Genomic DNA, 7,958 nt, shown 5'->3' with positions numbered 1-7,958 from the left:
ATCAAGATACTGAAGAACCTTAACGGGGATGGTTAGCTGCTTTTTCTCATCATCCTCACCGACCACCTCAATATACCGAGACGAACCGCACTGCCTACAGTACTTGTCATCCGCATACTCGTGCCTAAACAAAAGGCAATTCTTCAGGCAAACTGAAGGAAATATGCCCTAGAGGCAATAATAAAGTTATTATTTATTTCCTTATAATCATGATAAATGTTTATTATTCATGCTAGAAGTGTATTTACCGGAAACACAATACATGTGTGAATACATAGACAAACAAAGTGTCACTAGTATGCCTCTACTTGACTAGCTTGTTAATCAAAGATGGTTATGTTTCCTAACCATGAATAATGAGTTGTTATTTGATTAACGAGGTCACATCATTAGCAGAATGATCTGATTGACATGACCCATTCCATTAGCTTAGCACCCGATCGTTTAGTATGTTGCTATTGCTTTCTTCATGACTTATACATGTTCCTATGACTATGAGATTATGCAACTCCCGTTTACCGGAGGAACACTTTGGGTACTACCAAACGTCACAACGTAACTGGGTGATTATAAAGGAGTACTACAGGTGTCTCCAATGGTCGATGTTGGGTTGGCGTAATTCGAGATTAGGATTTGTCACTCCGATTGTCGGAGAGGTATCTCTGGGCCCTCTCGGTAATACACATCACATAAGCCTTGCAAGCATTACAACTAATATGTTAGTTGTGAGATGATGTATTACGGAACGAGTAAAGAGACTTGCCGGTAACGAGATTGAACTAGGTATTGGATACCGACGATCGAATCTCGGGCAAGTAACATACCGATGACAAAGGGAACAACGTATGTTGTTATGCGGTCTGACCGATAAAGATCTTCGTAGAATATGTAGGAGCCAATATGGGCATCCAGGTCCCGCTATTGGTTATTGACCAGAGACGTGTCTCGGTCATGTCTACATTGTTCTCGAACCCGTAGGGTCTGCACGCTTAAGGTTACGATGACAGTTATATTATGAGTTTATGCATTTTGATGTACTGAAGGTTGTTCGGAGTCCCGGATGTGATCACGGACATGACGAGGAGTCTCGAAATGGTAGAGACGTAAAGATTGATATATTGGAAGCCTATATTTGGATATCGGAAGTGTTCCGGGTGAAATCGGGATTTTACCGGAATACCGGGAGGGTTACCGGAACCCCCCGGGAGCTATTTGGGCCATAGTGGGCCTTAGTGGAAAAGAGAAGGGGCTTCCCTAGATGGGCTGCGCCCCCCCCTTCCCCTAGTCCTATTAGGACTAGGAGAGGTGGCCGGCCCCTCCTCCTCTTTTCCCCTCCGAGGAATCCTAGTTGGACTAGGATTGGAGGGGGAATCCTACTCCCAGTGGGAGTAGGACTCTCCTGCGCCTCCCCCCCTTGGCCGGCCAGCCTCCCCTCCTCTCCTCCTTTATATACGGAGGCAGGGGCACCTCTAAACACACAAGTTGACACAAGTTGATCCACGTGATCTATTCTTAGCCGTGTGCGGTGCCCCCTGCCACCATATTCCTCGATAATACTGTAGCGGAGTTTAGGCGAAGCCCTGCTGCTGTAGTTCATCAAGATCGTCACCACGCCGTCGTGCTGACGAAACTCTTCCCCGACACTTTGCTGGATCGGAGTCCGGGGATCGTCATCGAGCTGAACGTGTGCTCGAACTCGGAGGTGCCGTAGTTTCGGTACTTGATCGGTTGGATCGAGAAGACGTACGACTACTTCCTCTACGTCGTGTCATCGCTTCCGCAGTTGGTCTGCGTTGGGTACGTAGACAATACTCTCCCCTCGTTGCTATGCATCACATGATCCTGTGTGTGCGTAGGAAATTTTTTGAAATTACTACGAAACCCAGTAGTGGTATCAGAGCCTAGGTTATTTATGTTGATGTTATATGCACGAGTAGAACACAAGTGAGTTGTGGACGATACAAGTCATACTGCCTACCAGCATGTCATACTTTGGTTCGGCGGTATTGTTGGACGAGACGACCCGGACCAACCTTACGCGTACGCTTACGCGAGATCGGTTCCCTCGACGTGCTTTGCACAGAGATGGCTTGCGGGTGACTGTCTCTCCAACTTTAGTTGAACCAAGTATGGCTACGCCCGGTCCTTGCGAAGGTTAAAACGGAGTCTATTTGACAAACTATCGTTGTGGTTTTGATGCGTAGGTGAGATTGGTTCTTACTTAAGCCCGTAGCAGCCACGTAAAACATGCAACAACAAAGTAGAGGACGTCTAACTTGTTTTTGCAGGGCATGTTGTGATGTGATATGGTCAAAGCATGATGCTGAATTTTATTGTATGAGATGATCATGTTTTGTAACCGAGTTATCGGCAACTGGCAGGAGCCATATGGTTGTTGCTTTATTGTATGCAATGCAATCGCGATGTAATGCTTTACTTTATTACTAAACGGTAGTGATAGTCGTGGAAGCATAAGATTGGCGAGACGACAACGATGCTACGATGGAGATCAAGGTGTCGCGCCGGTGACGATGGTGATCATGACGGTGCTTCGGAGATGGAGATCACAAGCACAAGATGATGATGACCATATCATATCACTTATATTGATTGCATGTGATGTTTATCTTTTTATGCATCTTATCTTGCTTTGATTGACGGTAGCATTATAAGATGATCTCTCACTAAATTATCAAGAAGTGTTCTCCCTGAGTATGCACCGTTGCCAAAGTTTGTCGTGCCCAGACACCACGTGATGATCGGGTGTGATAAGCTCTACGTCCATCTACAACGGGTGCAAGCCAGTTTTGCACACGCAGAATACTCAGGTTAAACTTGACGAGCCTAGCATATGCAGATATCGCCTCGGAACACGGAGACCGAAAGGTCGAGCGTGAATCATATAGTAGATATGATTAACATAACGATGTTCACCATTGAAAACTACTCCATCTCACGTGATGATCGGTCATGGTTTAGTTGATTTGGATCACGTAATCACTTAGAGGATTAGAGGGATGTCTATCTAAGTGGGAGTTCTTAAATAATATGATTAATTGAACTTAAATTTATCATGAACTTAGTACCTGATAGTATCTTGCTTGTTTATGTTGATTGTAGATAGATGGCTCGTGCTGTTGTTCCGTTGAATTTTAATGCGTTCCTTGAGAAAGCAAAGTTGAAAGATGATGCTAGCAATTACACGGACTGGGTCCGTAACTTGAGGATTATCCTCATTGCTGCACAGAAAAATTACGTCCTGGAAGCACCGCTGGGTGCCAGGCCTGCTGCTAGAGCAACACCAGATGTTATGAACGTCTGGCAGAGCAAAGCTGATGACTACTCGATAGTTCAGTGTGCCATGCTTTACGGCTTAGAATCGGGACTTCAACGACATTTTGAACATCATGGAGCATATGAGATGTTCCAGGAGTTGAAGTTAATATTTCAAGCAAATGCCCGAATTGAGAGATATGAAGTCTCCAATAAAGTTCTATAGCTGCAAGATGGAGGAGAACAGTTCTGTCAGTGAGCATATACTCAAAATGTCTGGGTATAATAATCACTTGATTCAATTGGGAGTTAATCTTCCGGATGATTGCGTTATTGACAGAATTCTCCAATCACTGCCACCAAGCTACAAGAGCTTCGTGATGAACTATAATATGCAAGGGATGAACAAGACTATTCCCGAGCTCTTCGCAATGCTGAAAGCTGCGGAGGTAGAAATCAAGAAGGAGCATCAAGTGTTGATGGTTAACAAGACCACTAGTTTCAAGAAAAAGGGCAAAGGGAAGAAAAAGGGGAACTTCAAGAAGAACGGCAAGCAAGTTGCTGCTCAAGAGAAGAAACCAAAGTCTAGACCTAAGCCTGAAACTGAGTGCTTCTACTGCAAGCAGACTGGTCACTGGAAGCGGAACTGCCCCAAGTATTTGGCGGATAAGAAGGATGGCAAGGTGAACAAAGGTATATGTGATATACATGTTATTGATGTGTAGCTTACTAGAGCTCGCAGTAGCACCTCGGTATTTGATACTGGTTCTGTTGCTAATATTTGCAACTCGAAACAGGGACTACGGAATAAGCGGGCACTGGCAAAGGACGAGGTGACGATGCGCGTGGGAAACGGTTCCAAAGTCGATGTGATCGCGGTCGGCACGCTACCTCTACATCTACCTTCGGGATTAATATTAGACCTAAATAATTGTTATTTGGTGCCAGCGTTGAGCATGAACATTATATCTGGATCTTGTTTAATGCGAGACGGTTATTCATTTAAATCAGAGAATAATGGTTGTTCTATTTATATGAGTAATATCTTTTATGGTCATGCACCCTTGAAGAATGGTCTATTCTTATTGAATCTCGATAGTAGTAATACACATATTCATAATGTTGAAGTCAAAAGATGCAGAGTTGATAACGAAAGTGCAACTTATTTGTGGCACTGTCGTTTAGGTCATATCGGTATAAAGCGCATGAAGAAACTCCATGCTGATGGACTTATGGAAACCACTTGATTATGAATCACTTGGTACTTGCGAACCGTGCCTCATGGGCAAGATGACTAAAACACCGTTCTCCGGTACTATGGAGAGAGCAACAGATTTGTTGGAAATCATACATACCGATGTATGTGGCCCGATGAATATTGAGGCTCGTGGCGGATATCGTTATTTTCTCACCTTCACAGATGATTTAAGCAGATATGGGTATATCTACTTAATGAAACATAAGTCTGAAACATTTGAAAAGTTCAAAGAATTTCAGGGTGAAGTTGAAAATCATCGTAACAAGAAAATAAAGTTTCTACGATCTGATCGTGGAAGAGAATATTTGAGTTACGAGTTTGGTGTACATTTGAAAAGCTGTGGAATAGTTTCGCAACTCATGCCACCCGGAACACCACAATGTAATGGTGTGTCCGAACATCATAATCGTACTTTACTAGATATGGTACGATCTATGATGTCTCTTACTGATTTACCGCTGTCATTTTGGGGATATGCTTTAGAGACGGCCGCATTCACGTTAAATAGGGCACCATCAAAATCCGTTGAGACGACGCCTTATGAACTGTGATTTGGCAAGAAACCAAAGTTGTCGTTTCTTAAAGTTTGGGGCTGCGATGCTTATGTGAAAAAACTTCAACCTGATAAGCTCGAACCCAAATCGGAGAAATGTGTCTTCATAGGATACCCAAAGGAAACTGTTGGGTACACCTTCTATCACAGATCCGAAGGCAAGACATTCGTTGCTAAGAATGGATCATTTCTAGAGAAGGAGTTTCTCTCGAAAGAAGTGAGTGGGAGGAAAGTAGAACTGGATGAGGTAACTGTACCTGCTCCCTTACTGGAAAGTAGTTCATCACAGAAAACTGTTTCAGTGACACCTACACCAGTTAGTGAGGAAGCCAATGATAATGATCATGAAACTTCAGATCAAAATACTACTGAACCTCGTAGATCAACCAGAGTAAGATCCGCACCAGAGTGGTACGGTAATCCTGTTCTGGAGGTCATGCTACTAGATCATGATGAACCTACGAACTATGAAGAAGCGATGGTGAGCCCAGATTCCGCAAAGTGGCTTGAAGCCATGAAATCTGAGATGGGATCCATGTATGAGAACAAATTATGGACTTTGGTTGACTTGCCCGATGATCGGCAAGCAATTGAGAATAAATGGATCTTTAAGAAGAAGACTGACGCTGATGGTAATGTTACTGTCTACAAAGCCTGACTTGTCGCAAAAGGTTTTCGGCAAGTTCAAGGGATTGACTACGATGAGACCTTCTCACCCGTAGCGATGCTTAAGTCCGTCCGAATCATGTTAGCAATTGCCGCATTTTATTATTATGAAATTTGGCAGATGGATGTCAAAACTGCATTCCTGAATGGATTTCTGGAAGAAGAGTTGTATATGATGCAACCAGAAGGTTTTGTCGATCCAAAGGGAGCTAACAAAGTGTGCAAGCTCCAGCGATCCATTTATGGACTGGTGCAAGCCTCTCGGAGTTGGAATAAACGTTTTGATAGTGTGATCAAAGCATTTGGTTTTATATAGACTTTCGGAGAAGCCTGTATTTACAAGAAAGTGAGTGGGAGCTCTGTAGCATTTCTGATATTATATGTGGATGACATATTACTGATTGGAAATGATATAGAATTTCTGGATAGCATAAAGGGATACTTGAATAAAAGTTTTTCAATGAAAGACCTTGGTGAAGCTGCTTACATATTAGGCATTAAGATCTATAGAGATAGATCAAAACGCTTAATTGGACTTTCACAAAGCACATACCTTGACAAAATTTTGAAGAAGTTCAAAATGGATCAAGCGAAGAAAGGGTTCTTGCCTGTGTTCCAAGGTATGAAATTGAGTAAGACTCAATGCCCGACCACTGCAGAAGATAGAGAGAATATGAAAGATGTTCCCTATGCATCAGCCATAGGATCTATCATGTATGCAATGCTGTGTACCAGACCTGATGTATGCCTTGCTATAAGTTTAGCAGGGAGGTACCAAAGTAATCCAAGAGTGGATCACTGGACAGCGGTCAAGAACATCCTGAAATACCTGAAAAGGACTAAGGATATGTTGCTCGTATATGGAGGTGACAAAGAGCTCACCGTAAGAGGTTATGTTGATGCAAGCTTTGACACTGATCCGGACGATTCTAAATCGCAAACCGGATACGTGTTTACATTAAACGGTGGAGCTGTCAGTTGGTGCAGTTCTAAACAAAGCGTCGTAGCGGGATCTACATGTGAAGCGGAATACATAGCTGCTTCGGAAGCGGCAAATGAAGGAGTCTGGATGAAGGAGTTCATATCCGATCTAGGTGTAATACCTAGTGCATCGGGTCCAATGAAAATCTTTTGTGACAATACTGGTGCAATTGCCTTGGCAAAGGAATCCAGATTTCACAAAAGGACCAAACACATCAAGAGACGCTTCAACTCCATCCGGGATCTAGTCCAGGTGGGAGACATAGAGATTTGCAAGATACATACGGATCTGAATGTTGCAGACCCATTGACTAAGCCTCTTCCACGAGCAAAACATGATCAGCACCAAGGCTCCATGGGTGTTAGAATCATTACAGTGTAATCTAGATTATTGACTCTAGTGCAAGTGGGAGACTGAAGGAAATATGCCCTAGAGGCAATAATAAAGTTATTATTTATTTCCTTATAATCATGATAAATGTTTATTATTCATGCTAGAAGTGTATTTACCGGAAACATAATACATGTGTGAATACATAGACAAACAAAGTGTCACTAGTATGCCTCTACTTGACTGGCTCGTTAATCAAAGATGGTTATGTTTCCTAACCATGAACAATGAGTTGTTATTTGATTAACGAGGTCACATCATTAGCAGAATGATCTGATTGACATGACCCATTCCATTAGCTTAGCACCCGATCGTTTAGTATGTTGCTATTGCTTTCTTCATGACTTATACATGTTCCTATGACTATGAGATTATGCAACTCCCGTTTACCGGAGGAACACTTTGGGTACTACCAAACGTCACAACGTAACTGGGTGATTATAAAGGAGTACTACAGGTGTCTCCACTGGTCGATGTTGGGTTGGCGTATTTCGAGATTAGGATTTGTCACTCCGATTGTCGGAGAGGTATCTCTGGGCCCTCTCGGTAATACACATCACATAAGCCTTGCAAGCATTACAACTAATATGTTAGTTGTGAGATGATGTATTACGGAACGAGTAAAGAGACTTGCCGGTAACGAGATTGAACTAGGTATTGGATACCGACGATCGAATCTCGGGCAAGTAACATACCGATGACAAAGGGAACAACGTATGTTGTTATGCGGTCTGACCGATAAAGATCTTCGCAGAATATGTAGGAGCCAATATGGGCATCCAGGTCCCGCTATTGGTTATTGACCGGAGACGTGTCTCGGTCATGTCTACATTGTT

Source organism: Triticum aestivum, chromosome 2B (genome assembly GCF_018294505.1).
Source record: "Triticum aestivum cultivar Chinese Spring chromosome 2B, IWGSC CS RefSeq v2.1, whole genome shotgun sequence".
Classification (NCBI taxonomy): domain Eukaryota; kingdom Viridiplantae; phylum Streptophyta; class Magnoliopsida; order Poales; family Poaceae; genus Triticum; species Triticum aestivum.
Note: the sequence above shows the minus strand (reverse complement) of the source record.